Raw genomic sequence first — 19353 nt, forward strand, 5'->3', positions numbered from 1 at the left:
CGCATGCGGCTCTTCAGCCTCTATGTTGTGGCTCCCTTCGGCTGCCGCAGGCAGATCTCTGATGGGGGATCCCCTTCCTCCCAAGACACTGCGCAGGAGGGGGATTCCCTATCTGGTGTTCTAATGAAAAAAGCATCTGAACCCCAATTTCTCTGGAACGGGGGGGAGGCGGTACAGGTGACCAAAATAGAGGTGCAAGTGGGGGACACTTATGGCTAACACCACCTACAATTGAATCGCTAAGGCATCGTCAGAAAATAAAGAACTCTGCCCATCAAAATAATCTACCCTGTTACACATTGCTGGAGGCTTCTAGCACCTGAACCCCAATTACTCAAGATTGGGGGGTATAGGTGAACAAAATGAAAGCTGCAAATGAGGGACACCTGTGGCTAACACCCCTTAAAATTTCATCGCTAAGGCATTGTCAGAACATAAAGAACTCTGCCCATCAAAAAAATCTACCCTGTTACGTTAGAGGCCTCCAGCTTCTAATGTAACAGGATGATACGTTAGAAGCTGGAGGCTTCTAGGGGCATAGTTCAGTGTTTAATTTATTTCAAACTAGGCCTACACATGCACACTTGTTGTAACAGGTAAAATTAAAAAAATATTAAAACTTTTAAAAGTTTATAAACTGTGTTATGTTTTGCGGCTCCAGACTATTTTTCTTTAGTGGAAGAGGAGGCAAAATGGCTCTTTTGATAGTAAAGGTTGCTGACCCCTGCACTACACCCATTCCTAGATGCCAGTTACGAATGCGGTCCAAGCTCTGTCTCAGGGCCCACTGCCTCCTCCTGCTGCTGCTGCTGCCGCCTGTCAGTACTCCATTCACTAAAATTGTACACTTCCGGTTGGCATTGATGATGCACTACACCCAGCTCTAGATGCCAGGTAACAAATACGGTCCATGCTCTTTCTCAGGGCCCCACCGCCTCCTCCTCCTTCTGTTGCTGCTGCTGCCTGTCAGCATTCCATTCAAAAAAATTGTACACTTCTGGGTGGCATTAACGATGCACTACACCCAGCTCTAGATGCCAGTTACCAATGCGGTCCACACTCCATCTCAGGACCCACCGCCTCCTCCTGCTGCTGTCGCCTGTCATTACTCCATTCACAAAAATTGTATTACACACTTCTGGGTGGCATTGATGATGCACTACACCCAGCTCTCCATGACACTTACCAATGTGGTCTCCCTGGGGATAGCTGACCAGAGGCCACACACTGCTACTGCTCTTGCTAACCCACGCTCCGTCTCTGGTCCTCCATCCTTTTGCCTAATATCACTGTGCTACTTGTCCACAACTTTATGAGTGGCATTCCTAACACATGTCATCCAGGTCATGATGCCAGCTAGCAATTATTATTATTATTAAACAGCGTAAACAAATTATGCAGCTACATAAATTAAATAGCAGCAAAGAACTCTGCATAGGGTGCTAAAAGGAGTAACATTTAGGATCCAGTCATAGTATGGCAAACAACTATAGGAAAACAGACATATAACATGCCTCCTTGCATAGCTCAGGCTACAATTTGTAAGAAAAACATAATTGAGATGCATTATGGCCAGCTTCAGCAACAGGGGATGAATGTTTTTAGGTGGGAATAACACTCCTGTGTTTACTGATATAAATATAAATTTACTGTGTGGTTTATATAATGTAATCTAATCTAATCTAATCTTGATGATTAATAAGACATTTAAATAACCTATCAAAAGATCTAGCCTTGTAATCAGCTTCATTCAAATGCTCTGTAGATTAATCTTTAGATAAACAGCTTTTGTCATGTCTTTCTTGAGAGTATTGGTAGATATTATATGGTATATATTGGATATTTATTGATAGATAAATATTGCTAACTGTAGGTTTCTCTTAGATGACTTTAACATCCAAGGACAGTTGTTCACACACAACTATGGCCTGTCGGCCAGATCCACCCTGCCCAGACTTTTGTCATGTCATGCTGTAAATGTGGCCCAACTCCTATTTTCCACATGCCTGGTACACTGTTAAATTTTCCAGCAGCTCAGGATAGTGGTGACTCATCACCCACAGTACTTCCCTCCTCCATAGCTCCTTACATGGGTCCTGTCATGATGTAAGTTACATTTATTGGTGCCATATGTGGATCCCATGTGGGTCATGGTGTATGGTTGTACCAGCTTCCTGCATTCTTTTGTATTCAAGAACCCTTGGTCACTGCAGTCAGATGGGTACAGAGGGACCATATGGGAACCTGTATTTTAAATATCTGACACTTTGAAATTTTGGTTCCCCCTACATTGGGTGGGTATTTTAGTACTTTCATCTTGTATTTTGTATCCATAAAGCTTGTTTTTGTATTATATTTTTATGCTTGAGATATTCTTTTAAAATGTACCAACATGTCTTGTTTGGGATTTTAAAAAAATTGAACTTGGGTGAGCTTTATTTTTAATTGATGTATACATTTAAGTAAGGTTGTGCTACCTGACTTGATTTATTATCAACCATTTGGGACTACATCAGGTTCCTAATTCCAATTAGTAGTGACTGGGTGATAACATAAAAATTCTGGCACATTAAAGGCTACTATTTTTAAAGTCCTTACAACCATATAACTGGATTGCGATTCTGCAAGTGGATCTGATAAGCAGCTTAATCAGGGTCAAGGGAATATTTTACCCTTGTGAAACAATTAACCATTTGTTTAATATGTCCAAGTGGATTGCGGACCATCCGCCTTATACCTCCCTCTCTCCCCTGCTCAATTTGTGGTTGGTTCTGTTGAGTACTCCTCGAAGGGCTTCCTTAAACCCTAGAGGTACTTATGGATTTGTCTCTAGCGTTCTTCCTGGTAAAGTGGACAATTTAGTTTGTGAAACGCATTGAGGTGTGTATAGAGACCACATCTTGATCAACAACAATTTGCAATCGAAAATGGCAAAGTGATTCTTTAAATTATTATATTTTATGTTTTTTTGGAAATAAAGCTGATATTTTATAGTTTATATTTAGTGATATTTAGAGGCATTTGCGTTATCAATGAGAAAATTCATGTAAATAGAAAGTAAAATTTATTTAAATTTTAGGGTTCTGTACCGAAATGAGAGGAGGCATTTTATCTGTAGTTGGTATGTGAGGGTCATGATATGTGGACCATAGTCTGACTATTGACCACAGTCCAGCTCCAAAAGCAACGTCTGTGAATTATATTGATTGGGGAATTTTGGACTAATAGTATTTTTGCTAACTGTATTTGTACTAATTATTGAATATGAATGAAAATTGTCATATGTCAGAAGTGGGATTTAAACCCACACCGCCATACAGCGACCAGAATACTCATGTCAGGAAGATGTCAATCTTGAGTCTGGCACCTTAGACCCACTCAGCCATCCTGACACTAAATAACTGCTCGTATTCTACCGATCTTCTATTTCACTTTCAAAAATGGTATTAGAAAAGATGAGCGCAAAGGGAACATTTTATTATAAAAGGAACCGATCACTCAATTCTCAAAGTGTCATAAACGCAGATTTTTGTTTTCTGCGTCCATGACATGAAGCTTCTGTCTACAGTAAAACAATCCAGCAACCAGGTATGGAGCAGAAGACAACACACGGAGCCGGTAGGTGGCAGCAGTGTACTGTTACACGACGTCTCCTTACACAGCTGTTGTGTTCCTTGTGCTTTATTAAGTGTAGAATTTTAAAATGTGATTTGCATTTATCGATTGACTTGTGCTAAGAAATATTTTATCTCTGCTAACGTGTGTGCCTAATCATTTTACAGTTGAAGATTTTTAGGCGTTAGTTCAGGGCTATAGTTATGTATGTCAAAATACCTCACACCAATAGAAAAATCTTGGGATAGAAACGAAATAATGTGTCAGGATATAGAACTGTTATAGTATACAAGGGAATCTAAATGAGTGGAACAATATGCCAGACCAAATGGTGTTCCTGCATGCTTCACAACGGATAATCCAAGGCTAAATGCTAAAGTGTATATATATATTAGATATGTATTATATATATTGGAATGTCCACTGACACTAAAACAAAATGTTTTTTTTAGAAATCAGTATCACTACAGATAAATTTGAATGTTTATAGTATTGTATGTTTTCTAGGTATTTATTAATCGTAGTCGTGGCCGAGTGGTTAAGGCGATGGACTTGAAATCCATTGGGGTTTCCCCGCGCAGGTTCAAATCCTGCCGACTACGCAACTGCATAATATTTTATGAATATTCTAAATTAAAGTTTTACAGTGAGTCATTCCCAATTCATAATATACATACCCTAACATATTCTTTTCTTACACCAGATGAAACTATTGAAAATTATACATTTTTCTCTTTTTCAGTATTTCCATTATTTTCACACATACAGTTGTCCACAGAGAGGTAAAATGTGAAGTCAACCATGGTATATGTGTCAGGACAACCTTACCTTGTCTTAGTTGGTCCCATACTGTCCAGCAATGAGGCTGGTAACTAGTCTGTACAGCATCCTCCTGGTCTTCCAGCGTGTTTCCTTGGTTTGTTTGTGTGAATGCTGCATGCCCAGAGATTGAAAGTCCTGTTTTAGGTCTGAAGTGTTTTTAAGTGTAGCTTTGTCCAATTTCCTTTCAGGTTTTAGGTCTGAAGTAATTTTAAGTGTAGCTTTATCCAATTTCCTTTCAGGTTTTAGGTCTAAAGTGATTTTAAGTGTAGCTTTGTCCAATTTCCTTTCATGTTTTAGGTCCAGAGTGATTTTAAGTGTAGCTTTGTCCAATTTCCTTTCAGGTTTTAGGTCTGAAGTGATTTTAAGTGTAGCTTTATCCAATTTCTTTTCAGGTTTTATGTCTTAAGTGATTTTAAGTGTAGCTTTGTCCAATTCCCTTTCAAGCAGGGCTGCAAATCTGGCATCGCAGGAAAATTCAGCAGAGTGAGGTTGCGCTGCAGGGATACTAGCAGGGCTGAAAGGGACCTGATCTATAGTTGCAAGCTGAAAACTTGTAACATTGTATCCCTGTCTTGTGCAGAGGAGCAGGAGGAAATATCCCAAGCGTCATCTCTGTGCATAGGAGAGCACATGGCAGCCTGCCTTGATTCTGGGGTGGGGTGGGAGTTCTCACCTCCTTACCTGATGACTTTACAGTCAGAGAGCTCCACAGCTGCAGAGCCTTGGATTCTCTTTTGGATTCTGATTCTGCAGAGCGTGCTAGGGGGATAGGGACCAGATCAATCGCCGTCTTGCTTGAGCCAGGGCCCCCGAATGGCCGCTCCGGGATTTATGGGGCTGCTTGCCTTTCATTTTTTAACTTTTAAGGATATCTGCTGCTGTGGGGAGCTGTATGAGGTGTCATGGAATGAAGAGGTTGTGGAATGAGGAAAGAAATACCAGAGGGGCATTTAGAGAAGCTATTTAGAGAAGCTCCCTCTCTGGTAGCTTGCGTATGAGCACTCCAGTTGTCATATTTTTGAAATTCTTAATAATGCATTTCCAGCTGTCACCCTTCTCATCTGTATTGGAGCCTTAGAGGGTGGGTATGGCTATGTCACTCCTTCTCAGAAACCCACAGACCCGAGTCTTCAGACCTCCCCCAGTAAATCCCTTTTGGAATTGCAAATCCTTGATGCCTTCCTTCAGGCTAGGGGAATTAGCTATAGGGATTGTGAACATACTTCCATATGCTAAGCTGGTAGGTCTGCTAAGATGGGCAGTGAAAGGCTGAAAGGGTCTTAAGAATTAGTTAAGGTTTGGTCTCTCTAATTAATATTTAGGCTAAGACATATTGGTCACAGAATTTTGGTCCTGATGAAGAGAGTTGTCATCTAAATGTTTCCCCTTTTAGAATACTTTCCCTACCTATCCCCCCCTCCCCCCCTCTAGGGCTATTTTTTTTATTGATTTGTTGATTGTTACATTTCTGCTTATGATTGTTAATAATTATCAATGTTATTTAAGGGTCCAGACTATAAGAGGTTCTTATGTATATATCCACATATCCTGTTAGGTGTGTTTATATTATTTTTTTCCTTTTCTTTTATTATTGAGGGGCAATGTGATATATACTACAGGCACCAGATTCTGGGCCTGTAATTGGTATTATTTCAAGATGTTTGTTGGATCCTGATGCTATATTGTTAAACTATGTTTTTTTTACATACGATTGTTACATGTATTTTTGTAATGTGAAAATTTTATGAAAACAAATAAAGATAAATTGAAATTATATATATATATATATATATATATATATATATATATATATATATATATATATATATATGAAGCAAACAAGAATGTGTGTGTGCTTGTGATTTTTGTGGGAAAATCTAGTCTGATGGCAAATTACCCTGTGGAAATATACCCCCAGGTGGCTCCTCCGATCAGGCATCGTAAGCGTTTAGATAGGCGTCTATGTAGAGGAGCCGGACTCAGTTAACTCTTACCTAACTGGATAATAAATCATTTTAAAATCGGCCGATTTCTTAGTTCATATAGATGTTTAAACATTTGAACACCACAAACTTTTTTTTTTAGGGCTGAGTGAAAGATGTGTGCCGTTATAGAGAGAATGATTTTTTAGGGGAACAGTGACTTTTAATGCAAGCTCGCCAGTGTCAAACTGCCGGGGATGCAAGATCATATCAGTTCATAACTTCTGTGTAAATACGCCAGCGCCTGGAATTTAATTGATAAATCGATCAAAGGGCTCTGATTTGGGATCACGAATATGAATCTCCGAGTGAGCTTCTGATTTTGCTTGGTGAATCACCCTCTGTATATATATGTATATATACTATTTTCATTATTATAATATGCACATTTTGTATACTTTGTACATGTCACAGACATCCTGATTTATGATTGTGGTAATCATTTCAACCATCATTCATATCACACCTTTTCTTCTTTTCTAATCAGCCTGCTGAACACTGTCAGCACTTATCTCCCCACTCACACAATATTAACCCCCCTTGAATGGCAAATTCCGCCCATTCTGAGCTAATAACCTCTGGCATTCAAATTCTTATTTCCCCCCTCACCCTATCTGAGAACCACCTTTATTCAAACAAAACAAAAAAAACTCTTTAAACAGCGTGGCCGCATTTAATTTACACTGAGGGCAGCTGTGAGGGCTGAAGTGTTTCCTTTCCACCTCACAGCACAAAAACAGGGATTTCTGGACGCCACACACCCACATGGATTTAAAGAGCCAACACAGATTGACTCTTTTCATTGCCATATTGCAACCACTAGCACCACCATCAAGCACCTAGATCATTAGGGATTGCAATACATACATCTACTTGCTACCAGACTCCATTAGGATATTTGAAAGTTTTTGAAAGTTTTTATTTTATTTAAATATTATTTGGTTAACTTACCATTTGATTACCAGTATCTTCATTATTACTATTATTCTTAATGGTGGCCAATAGCATCTTCAAATTTTATAATGTGTGTGGTATTTAGTTTTATTTTTTTATCAATAAATTTTTTTTTGTTATCATTAAACATTACAATGTACTATAACATCACCACTTTATACTATGGTGTGTGTCTTTTAGGCACACACAATGGACTCACAATATATATCCACTTGATCAATAATTCATTTGTATTTCTTATCCTCATTGACATACTACATGTATGACTAATAACACATATTTACAACTTCTAGTACTGGAATTGATGTGCCCCATCAATCACCTGTGATTCTGACTCCTCTTAATACTCCCTAATATACTTCTAACTGTAAGTACCAGACGACATGTTCTTGATTCCTCTATCAGACAATGCCCCTGATTCATCAATAAAATCCACGCTCGCTGGAAGCGCGAAAATACGTGCGGCCAGCGATCACGGTTTACCGCAGTCCGGACTCGAGTGTGCTCGTACACTCACCTCCTCACTGCCAGCCGGATTCCTGCCTTCATAATAATGAGCAATAGGGGGCGCGAATCTTTCCAATTAAGGTGATTAGATTTCAGCTGCGCGATTAAGGAGGATCTGTTAAGCTCAATGGTGAGATCATAGCAAATTATTAGCGCGCACCTGCTCTCTGTTCTGTGCTTATTTACAGTCCTTTACAGGTCAATTAGAATCTTTAATGCTTCATTATATTTCAGCTGCGCGATTAAGGAGGATCTGTTAAACTGTCACTGGTGAGATCATAGCAATTATGATGCTATATAATTCATTTATTGTTACATTTGTTGCACTGTTTGTATACTTTGCTACAACACTGCAAACTAATTGAGATCAAGCTGTAAACAGCGCAAACATTTTTTTTTAGGGCTATGGGTAATGTGTGTGCCATTAGAAAGAATGATTTTTTAGGGGAACAGTGACTTTTAATGCAGGCTCGCCAGTGTAAAGCTGCCGGAGATGCGCGGCTCCGGCCGCAATCTTTTTTAGTTGCTGAATAGTGAGGTGGCGTACGATTTCGGATGACGAATACGAATGCGCGAGCAATAATCTGATTCTGCTTGATGAATCAGGGGCAATATGTTCATGATTTCTTCACGAATACCACCATCATAAGCTTTTGATATATTACCTAGTGTATTAGTCTTTATAGTATAAAATGTACTTTGCAAAGATATTTCAATGTTATGTCAAATTTCTAGCAATAGCTCCATCGCCTTTTAATAGGCGAAACGCTTCAGGACAGGACATTTATCTTTTCTCCAACTCCTATACGCCCAATTCTGCGTCCAAACGTAGAAGTAAATGTCGGGCCTTTAGCACCCTCCTATTGCAGTTAGCCTTGGGATTTAATAAGAGTCTGTAATTTATACACTTGCTGTGTGAGTCAACATTTTATAACCTTGTCGAAATTTATCTTGTTTAATACACTGCTGCATCAAAAATACCCTACTCTTTCTCAGTCTTTTCATTTGTAATTACGTATTTTTCAGGGTATGCAGCACATCAGATGTTAATAGGAATTGAATTAGTACACTCTACACTAGTTTCAATTCAGGAATATGGGCAGTATCTAGTTTTAAAATCAACTCCTCCAAATCTGCCGCCCTCAACATCTCCATACCTCAAGCTCTCTGTGACCGGCTTATACCCTCTTTCTCCTTTAAATGGGACAAAGGGGCGATCAAGTACCTAGGGACTATGCTTTCAAAGGATCCATAACAATTTTTAGGGTTGATTTTTGCCCCTATACTTACCATTTTTTTTTTTTTAACAGATTATTGTGTTTAGTTTATTAATAAATTAGTTAACTTTAATAAATATTGGTGTGTTTTGCCCAAGAATTATAGCCAATGCAAAAAATTGTACCGCTTTTTGTATGGAAATTTGGACCGAATTAGACCGCTAGGGAGGTTAATCTATGCCACATAGGTGCTGCTGCTGCCTCCTGTAAGTACTTCATTCACTAAATTGTATCACACACTTTGGGGTGGCGTTGACAATGCACTACACCTCGCTCTAGATTTCAGTTACCAATGCGGTCCACGCAACATCTCAGTGCCCACCACCTGCTCCTGCTACTGTTGCTGCCGCCTGTCAGTACTCTATTCACTTAATTTGTATTACACACTTCTGGGTGGCATTGATGATGCACTACACCCAGCTCTAGATGCCAGTTACCAATGCGGTCCGCATTCCTTCTGAGGGCCCATCGCCTCCTCCTCCTGCTCCTGCTGCCTGCCAGTACTCCATTCATTAAAATTGTATTACACACGTCTGTGTGTCATTGACCATGCACTACACCCAGCTCTAGATGCCCGTTACCAATGCGGTCCACGCTCCGTCTCAGGGCCCACCACCTCCTTCTGCTGCTGCTGCCGCCTGTCAGTCCTCCATTCACTAAAATTGTATTACACACTTCTGTGTGGCATTAACGATGCCCTAGACCCAGCTCTAGATGCCAGTTACCAATGCAGTACGCTCCCCATCTCAGGGCCCACCACCTGCTCCTGCTACTGTTGCTGCTGCCTGTCAGTACTTTATTCACCTAAATTGTATTACACACTTCTGGGTGGCATTGATGATGCACTACACCCAGCTCTAGATGCCAGTTATCAATGCGTCCATGTTCCTTCTGAGGGCCCACCGCCTCCTCCTCCTGCTGCTTCTGCCGCCTGTCTGTTCTCCATTCACCTAAATTGTATTACACACTTTTGGGTGGCGTGTCAGTAGTCCATTTACTAAAATTGTTTTACACACTTCTTGGTGGGTGGCATTGTTGATGCACTACACCCAGCTCCAGGTGCCAGTTACCAATGCGGTCCACGCTCCTTCTCAGGGCCCACCGCCCCCTCCTGCTGTTGCTGCTGCTGCTGCCGCCTATCAGTACTCCATTCACTAAAGTTATATTACACACTTCTGTGTGGCATTGACGATGCCCTAGACCAAGCTCAAGATGCCAGTTACCAATGTGGTCCACGCTAAACCTCAGGACCCACCGCCTCCTCCTGCTGCTTCTGCCGCCTGTCAGTAGTCCATTAACTAAAATTGTTTTACACACTTCTTGGTGGGTGGCATTGTTGATGCACTACACACAGCTCCAGGTGCCAGTTACCAATGCGGTCCATGCTCCTTCCCAGAGCCCACCGCTTCCTCCTGCTACTGTTTCTGCCACCTGTCAGTACTCTATTCACCTAAATTGTATTACACACATTTGGGTGGCATTGATAATGCATTACACCCAGCTATAGATGCCAGTTACCAATGCTGTCCACGCTCTGTCTCAGGGCCCACCGCCTCCTCCTGCTGTTGCTGCTGGTGCCGCCTGTCTGTCCTCTATTCACTAAAATTGTATTACACGCTTCTGTGTGGCATTGAAGATGTACTAAACCCAGCTCTGAATCCCAGTTACCAATGCGCTCCAGGCTCCATCTCAGGGCCCAGGGCCCACCGTCTCCTCCTGCTGCTGCCACCTGTCAGTACTTCATTACACACTCTATTACACACTTCTGGGTGGTTGGCATTGACGATGCACGACACCCAGCTCTAGATGCCAGTTACCAATGCGGTCCATGCTCCTTCTCAGGGCCCACCACCCCCTCCTGCTGTTGCTGCTGCTTCTGCCGCCTGTCAGTACTCCATTCACTAAAGTTGTATTACACACTTCTGTGTGGCATTGACGATGCCCTGGACCCAGCTCCAGATGCCAATTACCAATGTAGTCCACACTCCATCTCAGGGCCCACCGCCTCCTCCTGCTGCTGCTGCCACCTGTCAGTCCTCCATTCACTAAAATTGTATTACACACTTCTATGTGGCATTGACGATGCACTAAACCCAGCTCTATATGCCAGTTACCAATGCAGTCCACACTTCTTCTCAGGGTCCACCTCCTCCTCCTGCTACTGCTGCGGCCTGTCAGTCCTCCATTCACTAAAATTGTATTACACACTTCTGTGTGGCATTAACAATGCCCTAGACCCAGCTCTAGATGCCAGTTACCAATGCGTTACGCACTCCGTCTCAGGGCCCACCACCTGCTCCTGCTACTGTTGCTGCTGCCTGTCAGTACTCTATTCACCTAAATTGTATTACACACTTCGGGGTGGCATTGACGTACTACACCCAGCTCTGGGTGCCAGTTACCAATGCGGTCCACGTTCCTTCTGAGGGCCCACCGCCTCCTCCTCCTGCTGCTTCTGCCGCCTGTCTGTTCTCCATTCACTAAAATTGTATTACACAATTCTGTGTGGCATTGACGATGCCCTAGACCCAGCTCAAGATGCCAGTTACCAATGTGGTCCACGCTAAACCTCAGGGCCCACCTCCTCCTCCTGCTGCTTCTGCCGCCTGTCAGTAGTCCATTTACTAAAGTTGTTTTACACACTTCTTGGTGGGTGGCATTGTTGATGCACTACACCCAGCTCCAGGTGCCAGTTACCAATGCGGTCCATGCTCCTTCTCAGAGCCCACCGCCTCTTGCTGCTACTGTTGCTTCCGCCTGTCAGTAATCTATTCACCTAAATTGTATTACACACTTTTGGGTGGCATTGATAATGCATTACACCCAGCTCTAGATGCCAGTTACCAATGTGGTCCACGCTCCCTCTCAGGGCCCACCGCCTCCTCCTGCTGTTGCTGCTGCTGCTGCCACCTGTCAGTACTCCGATTACCTAAATTGTATTACACATTTCTGTGTGTCATGGACCATGCACTACACCCAGCTTTAGATGCCAGTTACCAATGCGGTCCACGCTTTGTGTCAGGGCCCACCGCCTCCTCCTCCTGCTGTTGCTGCTGCCGCCTGTCTGTCCTCCATTTACTAAAATTGTATTACACAGTTCTGTGTGGCATTGACAATGCCCTAGACCCAGCTCTAGATGCCAGTTACCATTGTTGTCCACGCTCCATCTCAGGGCCTACCGCCTCCTCCTACTGCTGCTGCCGCCTGTCAGTCCTCCATTCACTAAAATTGTATTACACACTGCTGTGTGGCATTGACGATGCCCTGGACCCAGCTCCAGATGCCAGTTACCAATGTAGTCCACACTCCATTTCAGGGCCCACCGCCTCCTCCTGCTGCTGCTGCCACCTGTCAGTCCTCCATTCACTTAAATTGTATTACACACTTCTATGTGACATTGACGATGTACTAAACCCAGCTCTAGATGCCAGTTACCAATGCAGTCCACGCTTCTTCTCAGGGTCCACCTCCTCCTCCTGCTGCTGCTGCCACCTGTCAGGCCATTATTCACTAAAATTGTATTATACACTTCTGTGTGGCAATGACGATGCATTAAACCCAGCTCTAGATGCCAGTTACCAATGCGCCTGTCCGCCTGTCAGTACTCCATTCACTAAAATTGTATTACACACTTCTGGGTGGTTGGCATTGACGATGCACTACACCCAGCTCTAGATGCCAGTAACCAATGCAGTCGGCGCTCCCTCTCAGAGCCCACCACCTCCTCCTGCTGTTGTTGCTACCGCCTGTCAGTACACTATTCACTAAAATTGTATTACACTATTCTGTGTGGAACTGAAGATGCACTACACCCAGTTCTAGATGCCAGTTACCAATGCTGTCCACGCTCCGTCTCAGGGCCCACCGCCTCCTTCTGCTCCTGCTGCAGTCTGTCAATACTCCTTTCACCAAAATTGTATTACACACTTATGTGTGGCATTGACGATGCACTGCCGCCTGTTAGTACTCCATTCAATAAAATTGTATTACACCCTTCTGTGTGGCAGTGATGAAGCACTACACCCAGCTCTAAATGCCAGTTACCAATGCGGTCCACGCTCCGTCTCAGGGCCCACCACCTCCTCCTGCTACTGCTACCGCCTGTCACTACTCATTCACTAAAATTGTACTACACACTTCCGGGTGGCATTGACAATGCACTACACCCAGCTCTCCATGTCACTTACTAATGCGGTCTCACTGGCGATTGCTGACTAGAGGCCATACACTGCTCTTGCTGACCCTTGCTCTGTCTCTGGTGCTCCATCCTTTTGCCTAGTGTCACCGTGCTACTTGTCCACAACTTTATGGGTTGAATACCTAACACATGTGATCCAGGTCATGATGCCAGCTAACAATGCAGTCTCCTGCTTTTTTGGTGGCAGAGACTGATGCTAGTGGGTTAGGTTAACACGTATCGCCATCCTTTCTCAATGTCCTAATGTATATGCTGCCTTCTGTAAGCTGTCCATCACGCAAAAATCCTAATCCTGAAATTAATAGGTCATTAAAAAAAATATTCTTATTTCTTAGCTAATAAATATGTTTTGAACATTTGAACACCACATACATTTTATTTAGGGCTAAGTGAAAGATGTGTGCCATTTGAAAGAATGTTTTTTTAGGGGAACAGTGACTTTTAATGCAAGCTCGCCAGTGTAGAGCTGTTGGAGATGCGCAGCTCGAGGAGCGAGATCATTTTAGTTTATAACTGCTGGGAGAATATGCCAACGTATTCTCGACAGCTGAAATTTGGTTTGGTTTTGTGTCTGATTCCGGATCGCGTTTACGCATATGTGAGCTTTCGATTTTGCTTGATGAAACAGGCTCCCCATGAGAGATATAGGGTCTTTGATTTCTCTAAATTCATTGAGTACCCAGAGACTATATTGTGTTAGCAACTGCAATACAGCTGGTAGACTGGGCTTGATTTAGCAATGTATAGAATTGAATCATCTGCTAACGCAAGAACTTTTACCCTCTGATTTCCAATAGGTATGCTTTTAAAGTCAGGGGTATGTTTTAGCAGTCTTATTAAAGGATCTAATGTGAAATTAGTGGGAATTGGGGAGAGCAGGCAGCCTTGGCGAGTTCCCCAAATCAATATGACTGGGGCAGATAGGCTTCCTATAATAAGGAGTATCTGTGGTAGGATTTTTGATTCCATGTACTCTGCAGCAATTTTACCCTATTAGATGGTTTTTTCTCATCCAACCCCAGTAACATGGCTTTCTGTGGTTTCTCATCCACCATTACAGCTGCTATTGCTGTACGGACTCTGATTGTGGAGTGGCATCCTCTCATGAATCCTAAATAAGTGGGTGTTAAAAGGGAAGGTAGAAAATGTTGTAACCTATTTGCAATTAATTTGGCCATTATCTCGTAATCACAGTTTATTAGAGAGATCAATCTATATGAAGTTATTAAGGAGGGGTCTGTGTCCTTCTTGGGAATCAAAATAGTGTGGGCGTCATTAATTTCTGCGAATGGGACGTTATGGGTCAGGTCGCTGACGCGTTTTTTTCCAATGCGGTAATACAGGTAATGTTGGAAGAAATATTAGCTAGGTCTGACCCTATAATGTTCCCTGTAATGCCATAACTTTTTTTTCAAAGTAGAGGGCTTTGGACACCCTCCCGGACATTCGTGGGGGAGGGTTGAAATAGATCCATTTCAGGTAATGGGGGTTCAGGTGGTGCTAATGAGGATAGCATTTCAGGTAAAGGAGGAGATGGAGAAGCTGGCAACAGACTGCAATTTTTAGTCAGATGGGGTTTGTCTTACCCATAAATGTATCCATGGTATATTTTTTATCTTGTTAAGGCAAGGTGTGGCACTTGGTGTATTGCAAAGACAAAAGGAGAAGATTGCACTCTATCAAACAAATACCAGCTAACTAGGAGCTAATAATAATTGCTCTTTAAGTATGTCCCCAGTAGCAGGGATGTACAGTATATAGAAGTGAGAGTATAGGAAGGCAACCCTGCTTCACCCTCTTCCACCAGTAGGGTGTGCCTGGGTATGAATGAAGAAGCCTTTTGGTATAAAACAGGGGTCAGAAAACTTTTTTGGCTTCTAAGCTATTTTAGAAGGTCAAGAAGGGACACTAGGCCGGACTTTCTCTTGAGTCCCGCGTTGATTTCTCTGGCCCCTACCAGGAACGCCCCTGAAGGGAAACCCTCTCCTCTGCAATGCATACGGAGGGGAGGGAATGTCCACTTACCCCGGCGGCAGAGGTGTTAAAGCCGGCCGCTGTAAATAGGGAAGGGAGGCAATAACAAGGTGGGTCAAAAGCCGCACGAGACTCCGGAGCTGCGGGTTGCCGAACCCCTTGCCTGCCAGGATTAGGCCGGATCGACCAGGGGGGTGTTAGGCCATATCTGGCCTAAAGGCCGCAGTTTGCCTACCCCTGGTATAAAACAAAATTTCTTCACCAGTGCTGATGAATGCAAACTGAGCCACTATCTTCACAGGGAGCCGTTGTAAATTATGGCTGTCTCTTTTGGCGCCTTCCCCAGAAGTCCCGACTTTAAAAAAAAAACAAAAAAAAAAACATTAATCACTCCACAATGGTGGCTGACATCATAGCCTGATAGCACCAGTGTGTAATTAGAAATATCTCTGTGATTGTACTTGGTTAACAGTAACAATCTGATATAAAAAATGGCACATTTCACTACTTTTGTCCCTGTCTGATTCCAGTCCAGTAGCGGAAAACACCACCTCTATAGCTATGCACTGTCCTGCACAGGAATTGATTTATTCCTGGCACACACAAGGGAAGCCTGGATCAGCTTTTTGATAAATACCGTAAGCATTTAGGCAAGAAGATAGGAGGGAGAATAGCAGAAAAGTTGTCGCCTGCCTTATTCCGCAATAACGACATTTCTGTGGATGGGATATCTAAAAGGGAGCTTCGGTGATGTTTGTAGCAAAAAATAAATATATAAATATATGTACAATACGTTTTATTGCATACATGCAATATAAGGAAAACATTACAAAAATAGTGTAGATACAAATGGTGTAGTCTCTGAAAAGAAAATTCAATTGACCAATGAATCAATGAACGTCGGTTGTCAGGATGGCCGAGCGGTCTAAGGCGCCAGACTCAAGACTGCATTTCTTCCTCAGTTGGTGGGTGTTCTGGTCTCCAAATGGAGGCGTGGGTTCAAATCCCACTTCTGACAAATCTTTTCTTTTACGTTAAAAAAAAAAAACCTATGTGCGAATTTGCGCAGACTATATACTATACTTCCACTTTACCCATTTCGATTGAAGTAAATTACTCAACTTGTTTTGCAGTGTTAAAAGTGTGATTTTTTTAAACTTTGCTACCTGGGGGGACATTAAAACATGGGAATTAGGTTGTTAGTGCAAATAGTAGCCTGGTATTACCTGCTAAAGCAATCACTTTATATCAAATTATAATTACCATTATATAAATAAAATAAAACGAAACGCCACTTTAAACCAGAAAAAACATGAAAGGTAAATGAAAAGAACTTGTCAGAAGTGGGATTCGAACCAACGCCATCACGAAAGACTACAACCATAACGCAATCAGCACCTTAGACCACTCAATCCTCAAACGTATGCTAATAGCAGAAAAAGTTGGTTAATGTAAGGTTTGTTGCAAAGGTAGGTCAGATTTTAATCGATTTTTAAAAATAGGCGTTAAATATAGGTAATTTGCAGTGAACTGAGTTGTTTCAGACCCGGCTGTTTAACCACGTCAATCCTGTTGGCATCGTATAAACTATTATTTATATTTGGTTTAACTGTAAGTAGCCGCGCTTGTCTCGTAGGAGACTCGGGGTCGATTCCCTAAAAGGTAGGGCTCTATTTTTTACTCATGAAGTGATGGAGCCGTTTATTTTTAATTAAAAACCCAAGGTTGGCTCTGTAGGCAAAATGATATAGATTATATACTATGCATGGTTTTTAAGAAGAATCTTTGATCTGTATTTTACTTTATAAAAATACATTGTCAGTGTCTTGATATTTTGAAATAGACCCTGCAAATACAATGCAGAAAACCAATAACCAAGGAATGAGTTAATTAACAGTTAATAAAATACTAGAATAATATTAGAAAAAGTAATAATAAAGAAGGTCCCACCGAGATTTGAACTCGGATCACTGGATTCAAAGTCCAGAGTGCTAACCATTACACCATGGAACCTTGCACTGTGCTGTAGATGAAAACAAAATAATTTCTACCACTACCACTGGAAACTGTTGTTTACATTACATTGTTTCTTCCTGCACTGACCCCAGGGCATTTTACTTACCGGTACATAGATACTGGCCACATTTTCTTCATACTACATAATAAACTGAGGAAAAACAGTAATAACCTGCTTGAGATGGAGGAGAGCAACACTGCCTGGTGGAGGGTGCCTGCCTAAAATAGCATGGGAGTGCCAGTTGTAAAACTGTCACCATATCTTTAGCATTATGTTAATTAAACTTTTGTTTGACTTATTGGTCCCTAAACACTATTTACAAAATAAAATGTAATATTTAGTAATATTGTCCTCAAAAACAAAATATGCTAACTTGGCAATTGATAAGCCAAAATAGCATTCCTTGTACATGTATAGCAAACAGGCTTTTCCATAGTGTGTAGACCACGGGTCAGCAACCAGCGGCTCTTCAGCCTCCTTGTTGTGGTTCCCTTCCTCCAACAGGAGATCCCTGATGAGAGATTCCCCTTCCCGTGTTCTAACAAATAAATCTACCAGGGGCCGTGTACAATGATGTCATCGTTAAGTTTTACAGCTGTGTTTGTGTATGAATGCTGCATGTCATGTACTGCAGTCTTACATCTCTCTCAGTACAAACCTCCAAATCTCTTAAGCTGCGTACACACTTGCAATTTTTGTCGTTGGAAAGGATCTTTCACTATCCTTTCCAACGACAAGGGACTGCACGATGCATGAACGGTACATACAGCACCGTTCATGCTCTATGGAGAGGGGAGGGGGAGAGCGACGGAGCGGCACCCTGCTGCGCGCTCTCCCCCTTCCCTTTCATTAGGATCGGTTGTCATCCATCGTCTGTGTAACCGGCAGGACGGTCGTTCGGACGATGGACGACACCGACTGTACACACGGCAGATTTTCGCCCGATATTTGGCCGATGCCGATTATCGGGCGATAAAAATCTGCCGTGTGTACGTAGCTTTAAACAGTATGTCCTACCGACCTGAGATTTTCAGGGTACACAGGTAACCCTCATAGCTAGCAGTATCCCAAATTTATCCCCCCACCTTTAACAACTTTCAAAATATGGGGGTCATAATTATAAAAAATATTTAAAATTGAACATCAGGGTTGCTGTTTTTAAAGTAAATGTGTCTAGAAGCCCGAAATTAAACAGACAAATTATGGACCCCCGGGGCGGCCTACATAGCAAGGAGGTGCGAACCCCAAATTTATACCTACCTTTTACAAAACTAGAGATGTCATACTACACTACCCTGTCCTCTTCCTTAGTTTAAACCCAAATTTCTCTGGAACGGGGAGACGTACAAAACAAAAAATGTAGGTGGTAGTGGGGGACACCTTTGACTAACACCTCCTAAAATTTAATTGTTAGGCCATCATCAGAACATAAAGAACTCTGCCCATCAAATCTACCCTGTTACACATTGCTGGAGGCATCTAGCACCTGAACCCCAATTGCTCTGGAACAAGGGGGTAAAGGTGAACAAAATTAGAGGTGCAAGTGGGGGACACGTGTTACTAACACACCCTAATATTTAATTGCTATGGCATCTTCAGAACATAAAGAACTCTGCCCATCCAAAAAATCTACCCTGTCACACATTGCTGAAGACTTCTAGCACCTAAACCCCAATTTCTCAGGAAGAGGGGGGTACAGGTGAACAAAATTAGAAGTGCAAATGGGGAACTCCTGTGGCTAACACCCCCTAAACTTTCATCTCTAAAGCATCGTCAGAACATAAAGAACTCCACTTATCAAAAAAAATCTAGTGTTTAATTTTTTTCAAAGTAGGCCTACACATGTACACTCCAGCTGTATTTGTTGTATTCTGTTGTAACTGGTAAAATTAAAAATAGATTAAAACTTTTAAAAGTTTATAAGATGTGTTATGTTTTGCGGCTCCAGACTATTTTTCCTTAGTGGAAGAGGGGGCAAAATAGCTATTTTGATAGTAAAGGTTGCCG

General features: G+C 42.2%; 4 non-coding genes across 4 annotated transcripts; 2 read left to right on the plus strand and 2 right to left on the minus strand.

The window, feature by feature from the left end:
- Nucleotides 1–3283: 3283 nt before the first annotated feature.
- Nucleotides 3284–3392, minus strand: TRNAL-CAA (transfer RNA leucine (anticodon CAA)). The gene is made up of 2 exons: nt 3354–3392; nt 3284–3329 (listed from the first exon to the last, which is right to left on the minus strand). It is a non-coding gene; the product is annotated as a tRNA-Leu (tRNA).
- Nucleotides 3393–4135: 743 nt separating this feature from the next.
- Nucleotides 4136–4217, plus strand: TRNAS-UGA (transfer RNA serine (anticodon UGA)). The gene has a single exon. It is a non-coding gene; the product is annotated as a tRNA-Ser (tRNA).
- A 12018-nt stretch (nt 4218–16235) lies between these two features.
- TRNAL-CAA (transfer RNA leucine (anticodon CAA)) lies at nt 16236–16347 on the plus strand. Its single transcript has 2 exons — nt 16236–16273; nt 16302–16347. It is a non-coding gene; the product is annotated as a tRNA-Leu (tRNA).
- Nucleotides 16348–17270: 923 nt separating this feature from the next.
- On the minus strand, nt 17271–17342 carry TRNAQ-UUG (transfer RNA glutamine (anticodon UUG)). The gene has a single exon. It is a non-coding gene; the product is annotated as a tRNA-Gln (tRNA).
- Nucleotides 17343–19353: the final 2011 nt, after the last annotated feature.

This window comes from Pyxicephalus adspersus, chromosome 9 (assembly GCF_032062135.1).
Source record: "Pyxicephalus adspersus chromosome 9, UCB_Pads_2.0, whole genome shotgun sequence".
Lineage (NCBI taxonomy): Eukaryota > Metazoa > Chordata > Amphibia > Anura > Pyxicephalidae > Pyxicephalus > Pyxicephalus adspersus.